This window comes from Ambystoma mexicanum, chromosome 1q, assembly GCF_040938575.1.
Source record: "Ambystoma mexicanum isolate Mex_15411 chromosome 1q, UKY_AmexF1_1, whole genome shotgun sequence".
Lineage (NCBI taxonomy): Eukaryota > Metazoa > Chordata > Amphibia > Caudata > Ambystomatidae > Ambystoma > Ambystoma mexicanum.
In genome coordinates this window covers 296,804,179-296,818,303 of record NC_090922.1, presented here as the reverse complement: position 1 = coordinate 296,818,303, position 14,125 = coordinate 296,804,179, and the positions used below count along the sequence as shown (strand labels likewise).

Below are 14,125 nucleotides of genomic sequence, written 5' to 3'. Positions count from 1 at the left end.
GCCATCTTTAGATTTCTACTGCACGTTCAAGTGTTGGGAGTCCTCATGCTATAGCTCTCAAGCTTTTACTGCGTTTTGCAATTTTTCAAAGAGTTTCATCTCATTTTTAGGTCAATCGAGCCTCAAGCTCCACCGTTTATACTTCCTTGGGCGAGTTTTCATCGAGTTTCGCTTCTTGGAGGTTTCCAGAAGATCTTTGAGGCCTACCCCGCGTGGACATGGCCCAGGACAAAGGAAACATGACACCCGGATCAAAGCTTTTCAGGAGCTGCCCTGGATGCGGATTACAAAATGTCTTCAAGGAAGATGAGCACTCTCGGTGCCTCTACTGCCTTCATGGTGACAAATCGCACGTGGAAAAGGACTGTGTGTTTTGTAAGAATATGTCCGAACGGACAATGAAGGATCGTCTTACTCGATGCACCAACTGGCTGTCACTGACGCCATCAACCACAAGCCAACGCTCTGGCTCGGGGAAAAGAAAGTCAGAGAACCCGGGTATGCTTCGGGAGAAGTCCCGGTCGATCCCGACGGTGGCACCCGAGGGGGAATGAGGCAGCGACCCTCCCCCCAAGGTGAAGCCCTCAGGCGCGCCCAAAGCCGCGAATGCCCTGATTCACCCGGCTAAGGCCTCGATCCAGGCAGTCGTGGCAGCCCTGGCAAAGCCTGCGGAGGCTATCGCAGTGGAGACGACCTCCGTGCCTAGAGTTTCCCTGCCACCACGGAGCGAATCCTCTTTTCAACCATCTATAAGACCCCCGTGAAACCCTGGGCAGAGAAAGAGGGTGGGCACGGTAGATATTACAGACACAGATACCACCTCTGAAGATGAACTGGCTGGCATCGCAAAGATCCTGGACAAGAAGTTCGAGGAGGTCTGGTCCTACGGGAGGGATCCCGACGAGGCGGATGAAAAAAGTGACGGTGGTGCCGACGAAGAGCCGCGGACCGAGGAGGAGACGGAGGATCCTACTCCCCAACAGTTGCTCCCATCGCAACCGGTGCCTATGCCACAAGACAACTCAGTAGCGATCTTGATGGCTATTCAGGCCTTGTGTACGGAGATAAGGACAAGGTTGCCCTTACCCCCAACGGACGTTCCAGCAGAGCCTGGACCGTCGGGAAGCCCACCGAGCAAGCGGAGGCGAATCCATCCCCCTCCTCCTGTCCAGCCTTCACAGCCTTCTCAGCCTTCACCTCCTTCCCCTCCACCGAGGGATGAGACTGGAACGAAGACGGCGACGATGGGGACGGACGACGAGGGTGGTGACGATGGAATGGACCTCCCTTCGCCACCTCCCTGGGCCTCCCCCCCGACGAGATTGGCTCTTTCCATGCCATGATCACCAGGGCATCTGAGCTCTTCCAGCTCTGCCCCGAAGAACAGAAGAAGGAAGGTTTCCTCTACCAACTGCCTGAGGCCAAGAGGAAGACTGTCCTCTCAGTCCCGTTACTGGATGACATCTGGGACGAGGGGCTGGCGCTCCTGAAGAACCCATCCATGGCTCCTGCTAAGAGAGACCGGTACGAGAAGTAGTACCAGGTCCCGGACTCTGCCCCTATGTGCCTTAGGGCACAGCCGTCCCCAGATTCAGTGGTCACCTTGACGGCCAAGAAGAAAGCGTCGGGCGACGGCTTCAACTTCAACATCCCGGCCGGCCGGTGAGGGGAAGAAGCTTGACACCCTGGGACAACGGGTCATTTCGTAGGCGGCAACGACTATTAAAGCGGCCAAAGCTCTCGCGATCGTGGCACGCTACGACAGGGAGCTGTGGTTCAAGATCACTCCTCTGCTGGACTTCCTCCCGGACGACAAGAGGGCTGAGGCCCTAGAAATCCTACAGGAAGGCGAGGTGGCTTCGGACCACGCCATTACGGTGGCCACAGATGTTGCCGACACCGGCTTTCGTCAGATAGGCAACAGCGTTTGCCTTCGCCGGTGTGGTTGGTTTAAGGCCACCGTCTTCTGACCAGGACGTGCAGACCAGGGTTCTGGACATGCCCTTGGACGGAAACAACCTGTTTGGCAAGACAGTGGACGAGTCACTGAGGGCCACCGAGATGGCTCGGGCCTTAGGTGTTCTTCAACAACGATGGGGGCCCTTTCGGAACTCGGGAGGCAAGCAAAGTGCCTCCAAAGGATTCGGCGGCGGTTCCTCATTGTACTGCCAAGCGGCCCACTCCTCGTTGCAGGAAGCCTACTGAGGACGCGGCAAGACGGGAGGATCACGTTGTCGTCGCCAAGGAGGCCGAGGCAGCAAGGCCGCGACGAAACAGGACTGAACAGGCCGTGACGTCTGGCCCCCACCCGACCACCCTGGTGGAGGCCGGCCGGCTGGCGAAATTCGTCAGCGTGTGGGAGTCCATCTCCACTGACCATTGCGTGCTGGATGCCCTGGCCCGCGGGCACACCCTGGAATTTCAGAGAAGGCGCCCCCACATACCACCCGTGGCCAGGAAGGAAAACCACATCCAACAACTACTTCTGGAGGTACGAGCGATGCTAAGAAAGGGAGCCATAGAACTCGTCCCAAAAAGACTCCGGGGCTCCGGAGTGTACTCACGGTACTTCCTCGTCAGGAAGAAGACCGGCAGTTGGCGACCCATCCTAGACCTTTGTCGTTTAAACAAGTACATCAAGTTTCAGAAATTGCGGATGGTCACCCTCCAGCACGTTCTGGGACAGCTGGAGGAAGGTGATTCCCTATCGTCGCTGGACTTGTAGGATGCCTACTTCCACATCCCATTCTAAAGGGACATTGCAAATTCATATGATTCATGGTCCAGGGGCGGCACTATCGGTTCAAGGCCCTTCCCTTCGCATTGAAGTCGGCGCCCAGGGTGTTCACCAAGTGCCTGGCACCAGTGGCGGCGCGGCTGCGCCTGCAGGGGATCCACGTCTACCCCTACCTGGACGATTGGCTCATCTGAGCAAAGTCAAGGGAACTCGCCGTCGATTACACAGCAAAGACCGTCCCAATCCCACTTGGTACTGTGGCAAATCGCCCTGTTCCTGGGAGCCAGACTCAACACAGTGGCGGGATTGGCTTCACCGTCAGAGGAAAGGACGAAGGCTATCCCGGGCAAGGTACTACGGCTGTTGACCATGGACGCGGCCAGGGTGAGGTCCATCAAGTCCCTACTAGGCATGATGTCATTGTGCATCTAACTCGTGTGCCTGTGCATGCTGCGGATGCGACTACTGCAAGAGTTCCTTGACGCCCGTTGGATGCAAGCGGCGGGCAGTTTCGAAGACAGGATACCACTCAACAAGACTTTCTGCCGAGCAATCCGGTGGTAGGGCACCCGCATGCATCTTGCGGCGGGCATGGACTTCCAGACCCCGGCACATCAGGAAACTGTGACGACGGACGTCTCTCTGGCGGGATGTGGGAGCGCACACCGGAGATCTCCACGCAAGAGGTCTTTGGCTCCTGGAGGAGAGGTCACTACACATCAATGTCCTGGAGCTCCGAGCCGAGTTCTGGGCCCTCAGGTCGTTCCTTCCATCCCTCAAGGGTAAGGTGGTGAGGGTCTTCACCGACAACACCACCACGATGATCTACATCCGGAAGCAGGGGGGCACCAGATCCCCAGCCCTATCCAAGGAAGCACAGGATCGGTGGCACTGGGCCACCGCCCAAGGGATGTTTCTGGTAGCCTTTCATCTTGCAGGAATAAAGAACACCACCGCCGACTCGGCAGGATCAAGTGGCTCTCCTATTCGCGACGGAAGTGCCGGAGGTTCGCCGGCAGGTTTCCCCAGCCGGGGGTCATGGGCAATGCCTTCTCATTCCCTTGGGACGGCCTGTTCATGTATGCGTTCCCACCGTTGCTGTTGTTGCTGCAACTCATCAGTCAACTCAAACTGTCCCGATGCAGGATGATCCTCGTCGCACCGGCGTGGGCGAGGCAGATTTGGGTCCTGGACCTTCTGGACATGTCAGCGTCCCCCCAGTCAAACTGCCGACGGACGCAGATCTTCTCGCCAGAGAAGGAGACGCCATCCTCCACTGCGACCCGGGGTCGCTGACCCTGCAAGCCTGGTTCCTGCAGCACTAGAGTTCGGAGGGTACGATATCCCGGCGGACTGCAAGGAGGTGCTTGCAAAGGCCAGGGCGTCCTCGACTCTCAAGTTCTATGGACACAAATGGAAGAGGTTCTCTGTCTGGGGCCGTGCACAGAAGATTAACCCTCTCCGGATTATGGCCCTCAAGTGCTGCCGTACTTGCTGTCGCTGGCCAAGGCGGGGCTGGCTCATGCCTCCATCAAGATCCATCTGGCGGCTATCTCCCGCTACACCAGAACTCTGGGGCGATCATCCCTGTGATCCCATCACCTGGTGAAGGAGTCCATGAAAGGACTGTTCAGATCGTTCCCACCGGTGAAGGCCCCGGCTTGTGAACTGAACATGGTGCTGACCAGGCTCATGGGGCTGCCATTCAAGCCGCTGCATTCAGCACTGTTAAAGTTCCTGTCATGGAAGACAGCGTTTCTTGTGGCCATCACCTCCGCACGACGAGTGGGAGAGATCCAGGCCCTTTCCTGTAAACCTCCACACCTGACATTCCACGAGACGAGGGTGGTGCTGAGGACGCACCCCTCCTTCATGCCCAAGGTGCGATCAGACTTCCATCTCAACGAGCCCTTGGTGTTGCCTGTTTTCTTCCCGTCGCCTTTGTCGCCGGCCGAGAGGACTTTGCACTCGCTAGATGTGGCTAGAGCGCTGAAGTTCTACGTGGACCGCACAAAGAGCCTGCGGAAGACATCACAGCTTTGGACCTGTGACTCAAGGGAAGGCCCTCTCAAAGGCTTCCATTTCCAGATAGCTCTCCGGCTTCATTATGTACTGTCACCGGTTGGCAAACCGACTCTTGCCCGGCCGTCCGAGAGCCCATTCGACCAGAGCGATCGCTGCTACCACAGCGTTCCTGTCTGGTGTGCCCCTGCTGGACATCTGCAGGACTGCTACGTGGAGGTCGACGCACACCTTCACGAGATTCTACTGCGTTGACTGGGATTCCAGGGAGGAGTCCAGAGTTGGCCATGCAGTGCTGCGCAACCTGTTCGCCTGAAGGTGGGCCTGGTGAGGAGGTAAGAGATGCTTAATGTTGAGTTGATGAAATGCTTAATGTTCAGCCTTTCCACCTCCCGTTGTTGTGCATGTGTGTACTGCTATGTATTCTTGTTTGCATGAGCATGTGAATCCATGCCAGACCCCATGCTGGAGAAGGAACAAGTAACTTCCCTGTAACTGTTGTTCTCCAGCATGGGTCTGGCATGGATTCACATGCAAACCCTCCCTCCTACCCCTCTGCGGCTCTTCTCTTGGTCCTACTGCCACTTTACGTGCTACCAAATCTGAAGATGGCTGCCAGAGGAGGGGCCTAGGTAGAGGGCAGTCATTGGCTGGGGGCAGGATGATCCAGAAGACCAGTGATTGGTTATGAGTAGAAAGACAGTTCAGAAACTAAACTGATTTTTTCTTTACCGAGGATTCCCAGCCTGACGGGGAATATTCATGAGCATGTGAATCCATGCCAGACCCATGCTGGAGAACAACATTTACAGGTAAGTAACTTGTTCCTTTCTTCTAATGGTTCCTCTAAAGTATCTATCATGCTCTTCATAGTTCTATTAAACCTCTCCACCAACCCATTGGTTTGGTGATGCTTGGCAGTTGAGAACTTGTAGGTCACTCCACAGTTTTTCCACATGGTCTGCATGTAGGGGGACATAACATTTGACCCGCTGTCAAAGATGACCTCAGGAAAACCTACCCTAGTATAGAGACCAAGGAGGGCCTTAGCCACTGCCTAAGCAGTAACAGTTCTCATAAGTATAGCTTCAGAATCCCTGGTAGCATGGTCTACCACAACCAATATAAATCAGTTACTCTGAGAAGTTTGAGGGTCTAGGAGGCCAACAATGTCAATCCCCACCCTCTCAAAAGGGACTCCCACCACTGGGAGGGGCACTAAAGGTGCCACATTCTTGGTTCCACTCTTTCCAGAAGTCTGATGAGTGTGGCCCCTCTTATATAGCTTTTCTACATCAGCCTGCATCTTGTGCCAGTAGAAATCCAGAGATCGCCTCACTTTGGCCCTCTTGCAACTCAAGTGGCCAGCCAGAGGAATCTCATGGGCTAACTGTAAGAACTTTTGTCTCACCTCATGGGGCACATCTAGTCTCTTGGGGTAGGCTTAGTAGTTTAACTGTAGAGGAGGCCATCTTCCCAGTAAAGCTGTGCTTCCCTGGCTCCTGCCCTTCCACCTGGGACGCTGTCTGTTAGCAAAGACCGTCTACCGGAACAGACTTCAGAGGGACAATCTCTCTGCCCTCTGAAGTCTGACCTACGGGGGGGCCACCTTCTGCAAGTAGAGTTTGCAGCTCAGGATCGTCTTTAGGATACAGGTCTCCAGCATAGGTATGGTATTGTTTATTTATATAGTGCCTATACACAGGCAAGTTTTTCAAAGCGCCCAAGGAGAGTGGGAACACGGGGGGGAAAAAACAACAGTCGCTCAGTGTAACGCTCACCTGATTCCTGTAGAGGCGCCGGTCTTGACTGCGCGTATACCGTATCTGCAAAGGTGATGTGTAACACACGGCTGGCTCTTTGGGCTGGACCTCTGTGCACTGTATGTCTGACTTGAAGGGTAAGATGTCTGCAGATAGAAAATATGGGATTAAGGAATTGGATTATTGAATGTCTCTCTCTTCTTCCCTTTCTCTTCTCCTGTAGAACCCCAAAGGTTAACGCTCTCACCTTAGGTAAGTGAACGCCGTGCTCTCCATCTGCCTCGGGGCAGGGTGCTGTCACCAGTTTCTTCACTGGATAAGGGGAGCAGGCCTCTTGACTTCAGAGGACTGCTGTCCGTCGTTTACTGCACGAACGGTAAGTTTCGAGTAATTCTAATGTCTTTAAAGTCTTAAGTAATGATGTTTCTTGTTTTGCAGGGCTCCGGCGATGGCGGATGACGGGCTGAAGTGAGTTGAAGATGGAGCCCGTGTGATGAATAGAAGCGCCTGGAAGCACGTAAGTAAGCGCTTGTTGCCTTCTTCACGATGCGCTCTAACTGTCTTTTTATTTTGCAGGTACAAGTTCGGAGCGGCTACAGGGTGCCGGAATACCCATTGGGTTAGATGTGGAAAGGAGTAATGGCAGTGAGTATTAAAGTTCCCCAATGTCTTCAAACGCACCTTGTTTTGTCTTTCAGATGCGGGATGCAGCCCCGAAGGCCTCAGGAGCGTGCGAAGAGTTGGTAAGCTTTTGTCTTTCAGATGCCGGAATGCAGTGTGAAGACCTCCGGAGTGCACGAAGAGTAGGTAAGCCTTTGTCTTTCAGATGCCGGAATGCAGCGCGAGGCGTTGGTGACAGCCGATGGACCAGGTAAGTGAAGAGCTGTCACTGAAGACCGTAATGCTAACCTGTTCTTTCTTGTCTTTATAGGTGTTGCTGAAGACTGGATTCAGGATGGTAAGCCTTTTTCCTTAGGCCCAGGATCAGATGCAGAAGACACGATGAACGTTCTGCTGCAGAGGATGCAGAATAACGCAAAGCAAGATTCATCCATCGGGTGTGGTTTAAATAGCCTCCTGTAGTGCTTAGGTGTCTCCTTCCACAGCCACGCCTAGGTAAGAAAAGAGTTCCTGCTTTCCAGAAGAGTTCCAGTGTTCTGAATCTAGGGAGTGGCTCCTGCCCCACCCAACAGGAAAAGTAGTTCCAAACAGAAGAGGATCAGAGGCTCAACTGGCAGGCAAGTAAGCAGCATGGTCTGCTGCAGGTAAGTTCACCCAAGCATTATGAGCCCGGCGCTTCCAGCGCTGGGACTGGGCATATTTATGAGCCTGGTGCCACTGGCGCCAGGACTGGGTCCAAAAGGTCCCAATTGGGACTGGTTGGCACTCAGAACCTGGGTTATGGATCTGCTTCCAAGGGAGTTGGGAAAACCCTGACCTTTTGGAAGCAGAGATCATGACAGTACCCCCCCTCAAGGCCCCTCCCAAAAAGGGCTTCTCCGGGGGTTTTGGCTTGTCAGGAAATGTTCGGTGAAATCTTTTGATTAGGCGAGGAGCGTGGACATATTCAGCAGGTTCCCAGGATCTCTCTTGGGGGCCGTAGCCTTTCCAGTCAATTAGGTAAAATAGTTTAGATTTGGAGATCTTGGAGTCCAGAATGCTTTTGACTTCAAACTCGAGTTCTCCATCAACTAGGATAGGTTTTGGAGATTTAGTTAGTCGGGTTTGAGGTTGCACGGGTTTTAATAGAGAGACGTGGAAGACCGGATGTATCTTCATGTGCGGGGGCAAGTCCAACTTGACCGCTACTGGGTTTACTATGGTAGTGATGGAATAGGAACCAAGGTATCTTGGGTTGAATGTGCGTGGCCCTTTTAGAGGTAGATATTTGGTGGATAACCAGACTTGATCCCCTACTTGATATTGAGGGGCTTCCTTCCGATGTTGATCTGCTCCTTTCTTGTATTGTTCTTTAGCCCTTTGAAGGTGAGAAACAGCTTCCTTAAAGGCTTGGGTAATTGTAGAATGCAGGTAGTCTTCTGCTGGTGTTTCAAGATCTTGGAGGGGATCCAACTCCGAGGTTCGAGGGTGACTGCCGTACAAAAGAAAAAACAGGGTTTTCCCAGTTCCCGAATGGACAGAGTTATTGTAGGCATATTCGGCTATCCAAAGGATGTCTTTCCAAGTTTTTTCAGTTTGTTGCAGCATGCTGCGTAAATACTGTTCCAGAGTTTGATTGATCCTCTCGGTTTGTCCGTCAGTCTGAGGGTGGTGACTGGTCGATAGTCTCACATCAAGAAGTTCCTTGTCAGTAATCGTGTAATTGATTTCAGGAGGCGAGAATTTGCGGGACCAAAATGCCACGGGATGCAACTGATTGGTTACCGGGTCCTTTTGTGATAGAATTGCCCCCATGGCAAGGCTTGAAGCATCAGTTTCCACGATGTAGGGGAGTTCGGGGTGAGGGTGTTTTAAGATTGGTGCAGAGATAAATTTAGTCTTCAAATCCTGGAAAGCTTGTTCCGCCTCGGTAGACCATTCAAAACGTTTGTTTTTCTTTAACAAGGCAGTGATGGGCTGGACTATTCGAGAGAATTCGGGGATAAACCTGCGGTAAAAGTTAGCGAAGCCTAACATGCTTTGCACACCTTTTACGGAGGATGGTGATGGCCATTTGAGAACTGCATCGACCTTCTTTGAATCCATACGCACTCCGCCAGGTGATAATATGAATCCCAAGAATTCAACTTCAGTCACGTTGAAAATACATTTTTCCAATTTAGCGAAAAGTTTGTGTTGACGCAACCTTTCGAGGACCATTTTCACGTGTTTCCGATGTTCAGATTCCGATGAAGAATAAACGAGGATGTCGTCAATGTAAACAACAACACACACATCTATGAGCTCTCTGAGGACATCGTTCATAAAATATTGAAAGGCGGCCGGGGCATTGCAAAGTCCGAAGGGCATGACCTGATATTCAAATAGTCCATACTTGGTGCGGAAGGCCGTCTTCCATTCATCGCCCTCTTTTACTCGTACCAAGTGGTAAGCTCCTCTAAGATCCAGCTTTGTATATATGCATGCTTTTCTGACTTGGTCCAGGAGTTCAGGGATCAAAGGTAACGGATATCTATTCTTAACGGTGATCTGGTTCAGGGAGCGATAATCTATACAAGTTCTAAGGTCTCCTTCCTTTTTTGGAACGAAGAACAAAGCTGAAGAAGCAGGGGACTTGGAAGGACGAATAAACCCATTTGCCAGGTATTTATCCAGGTATTGTCGAAGGTGAAGGTTCTCAGGCTCGGTGAGGGCATAAATTCTACTACAAGGAGGAGTAGATCCAGGTGTCAGGTCTATCTGGCAGTCATAAGACCTCTGAGGAGGTAGAGAGTTAGCCTGATCCTTCCGGAAAACATCTTGGTATTCTAGGTATTCGGGAGGTAACTGGGGAGTCTCTGAAGAAATTGCTGCCAGTGCAACACCAGGTGGAGGGTGACAAGTAGAGACACATTCTGGAAACTGGACCGTTCTTGCTCGCCAATCGATCAGAGGATTGTGTTTCTCTAACCAAGGTATTCCTAGAATAATCTGAAACTGAGGAGCCTTGATTACATCGAACACGATCTTCTCATGGTGTCCATCTTGACTTACTAGCGTCACCTCTTGAGTGGTATGCGTTACTGGCCCGGAGGCTATCTCCGTACCATCCACCGTAGTAATGACGTCCTTTACAGCCTTGGGACAAAGAGTTAGATTAATCCTCAAAACCATTTCGTGATCCACATAATTGCCGATGGCACCGCTGTCGACGTAAGCTTCAATTGCATGTAATCGATCCGGATTATCAGGGCTAATGAGGACCATAGGTATCACGAAATGCGAGGTCACGGAACTGGTTTTCACGCTCGGCAAGAGGACCTCTATTCTTGTCGGGCGAGGTCGTTTCCCTGCTCAGAGTTTGTAACTTTGGTAACTGCAGCTCCTACTGCCTTCTTGGCAGGTTTCACCGGACAGTCTCGAAGAAAGTGCCCCGAGTTTCCGCAATAGAGGCATAATTGCAACTGTTTTCTCCTTTCCCGCTCCTTTTGTGTTAGAGGACCTTTCAGACCCCCTATTTGCATGGGTTCCCCGGGGTCTACTCCTTTGGAAGGAGTTGGCGGTTTGGAAAATACTCGAGCATCAAACTTGGAACGATCGGCCTTCCTGTTCTGCAGTCTGTGATCTATTTGAACGACTAAGTCTATATAGTCCGAATAATCTTGTGGGGGATTCACTACTTGGGCTAACACATCTTTGAGCTCTCCACATAGACCTCTATAAAACAGCGTAATCCTTTTGTCCTCAGGCCATTGAGTTTCCACTATCAGTCTGTTGAAAGACGCAATATAAGCCAAAAGGTCTTGATTACCTTGTCGCAACGAAAGAAGCTCATTGTCCAAGGCCTGCCCCTGTGAATGTCTTGCGAACAGTTTTTCCATACTGAGCTGAAAAGCTTGAAAATCATGGAGGACCGGATCATCTTGATTTACTAGAGGGATCGACCAGTCTGCCGCATTGCCACTAAGGTACGAAAGCTACTTTAGCTTGATCAGTTGGAAAGGCTGCTGGCCGGCATAAGAAATGCAACCGGCACTGATTGATAAACTGCAAACCTCTTTGGGTCACCAGAAAATCGTTCGGGCGGAGCCAGAGGTACATTCCAAGGTAGGTTGATCTGCACTGGATTCATAGAGGATGTAGAAGGAAGATTTCCCCCAGATGCGGGTAACGGGGTCTGTCCGGCTTGTGACTGTAGCAATTGTCTAGCGAGATCATCTGTTCGCTCCTTGGAAATAATCAGTTCCCTTCTTAGAGCGTTCGTTTCCTGACGGGCTGCATGCACTTCTGCCCTTAGTTCCCCAAGTAACTGGGCTAGCTGGTCGGTATCCGAGGTTTCCATAGCGCCTGGACGGGAGTTTTGTGGTAGGCTTTGCGTTCTGTAACGCTCGCCTGATTCCCGCAGAGGCGCCGGTCTTGACTGGGCGTATACCGTACCTGCAAAGGTGATGTGTCACACACGGCTGGCTCTTTGGGCTGGACCTCTGTGCACTGTATGTCTGACTTGAAGGGTAAGATGTCTGCAGATAGAAAATATGGGATTAAAGAACTGGATTATTGAATGTCTCTCTCTTCTTCCCTTTCTCTTCTCCTGTAGAACCCCAAAGGGTAACGCTCTCACCTTAGGTAAGTGAACGCCGTGCTCTCCATCTGCCTCGGGGCAGGGTGCTGTAACCAGTTTCTTCACTGGATAGGGGGAGCAGGCCTCTTGACTTCAGAGGACTGCTGTCCGTCGTTTACTGCACGAACGGTAAGTTTCGAGTAATTCTAATGTCTTTAAAGTCTTTAGTAATGATGTTTCTTGTTTTGCAGGGTTCCGGCGATGGCGGATGACGGGCTGAAGTGAGTTGAAGATGGAGCCCGTGTGATGAATAGAAGCGCCTGGAAGCACGTAAGTAAGCGCTTGTTGCCTGCTTCACGATGCGCTCTGTCTTTTTATTTTGCAGGTACAAGTTCGGAGCGGCTGCAGGGTGCCAGAATACCCACTGGGTTAGATGTGGAAAGGAGTAATGGCACGTGAGTATTAAAGTTCCCCAATGTCTTTAAACGCACCTTGTTTTGTCTTTCAGATGCGGGATGCAGCGCCGAAGGCCTCAGGAGCGTGCGAAGAGTTGGTAAGCTTTTGTCTTTCAGATGCCGGAATGCAGTGTGAAGACCTCCGGAGTGCACGAAGAGTAGGTAAGCCTTTGTCTTTCAGATGCCGGAATGCAGCGCGAGGCGTTGGTGACAGCCGATGGACCAGGTAAGTGAAGAGCTGTCACTGAAGACCGTAATGCTAACCTGTTCTTTCTTGTCTTTATAGGTGTTGCTGAAGACTGGATTCAGGATGGTAAGCCTTTTTCCTTAGGCCCAGGATCAGATGCAGAAGACACGATGAACGTTCTGCTGCAGAGGATGCAGAATAACGCAAAGCAAGATTCATCCATCGGGTGTGGTTTAAATAGCCTCCTGTAGTGCTTAGGTGTCTCCTTCCACAGCCACGCCTAGGTAAGAAAAGAGTTCCTGCTTTCCAGAAGAGTTCCAGTGTTCTGAATCTAGGGAGTGGCTCCTGCCCCACCCAACAGGAAAAGTAGTTCCAAACAGAAGAGGATCGGAGGCTCAACTGGCAGGCAAGTAAGCAGCATGGTCTGCTGCAGGTAAGTCCACCCAAGCATTATGAGCCCGGCGCTTCCAGTGCTGGGACTGGGCATATTTATGAGCCTGGTGCCACTGGCGCCAGGACTGGGTCCAAAAGGTCCCAATTGGGACTGGTTGGCACTCGGAACCTGGGTTATGGATCTGCTTCCAAGGGAGTTGGGGAAAACCCTGACCTTTTGGAAGCAGAGATCATGACACTCAGAGCCCTTGAAAAACGGAGACGATAATAGTCTGCACATGCAGAGTAAGTGCGTACAAAATACATTTAACAGTATGGAAAATAGCAAATAGGCCTGACAGCGATTCTGTAATTTTAACAGTGCAATTAGGGGTGAAGACAAGGGAGAAACAGATGATCTTTAGGCGTGGTGCTTAAGGATCAAGCAAGTACACAGAAGATAACAGGGAGGGGAGGAGCAAGTGCATTGAGCATGGGTGGGGTGTAGGGCCCTTAGGCAAGTGTGAGAGATGACGGGCGGGGGTGCCAGGGACCAGTGAGACTATTTGAGGTACACCAAACGGCCAGTCAACATGTTGTAAGGAATAAGATGGAGAGAGGGAAAAAACAGAGAACTAAGTTCTCAGGATAGAGGGAGAGAGAATGAAGAGGAAGGTCTTGACGAGTTTCTGGAATGAGTTCCGGCCTAAGACGTATGGCAGCAGGGAGGCAATTCCAGAGGAAGGCACCTGCTGAGGATAAGGATCTCCCTCCAAATCTCTGCTTGGAGAACCTGCTCACTTGGAGAAGGTTGGTGGTAGATGAGCAAAGGCCTTGTGTGAGTCAGTATTTAGGTAGGAAGCTTTGAAGGTGGGTGGGCCCCAGGCCCCAGAAAGCCTTGTGAACAATGCAAAGGGTCTTGAATTTAATCGTTGCAGCCACTGGGAGCCAGTGAAGGGATTTCAGTGCCAGAGATGCGTTTGTTCCCTGGGCTTGAGGCCAAGGATAAGTCTTGCGGTTCTGTTCTGGATGAGTTGCAAAGGAAGCAGGGCAGAAGAAGGGAGGTTGAGGAAGAGGCTGTTGCAATAGTCCAGCCTGGAGAGAACCAGGGCCCTGGAGGCAGTGAGCCTCTGAGAAAAAGTGAGAAATGGTAGAGTACCTCTGAGGCAGTGTAGTTGATAGTTAGACTTTTTAGAGATATCTGAAATGTGAGAGAAGAAAGAGAGTGGAATCAAAGATGACCCCAAGGTTTTTTGCTTCGCAGGTGCAGGGCCAAGGGAGGTCAGCCAGAGCGAAAGTGGGAAAGCTGGAGCAGGCGTCCCAATGCTAACGATCTCAGTCTTGGTGGCATTGAGGGAAAGATCATTTGCAGCACACCATGAACTCAGTCACCATGAAATTAGCAAGGAGGCGGCAGCGAAGGGTAGC

General features: G+C 51.7%; 1 protein-coding gene across 3 annotated transcripts in view; it reads left to right on the top strand.

Moving 5' to 3' along the window:
* Window positions 1-14,125, top strand: part of LOC138527486 (zinc finger protein 25-like) — a 778,719-nt gene that overhangs the window by 358,825 nt on the left and 405,769 nt on the right. The gene's annotated exons all lie outside the window — the stretch shown is intronic.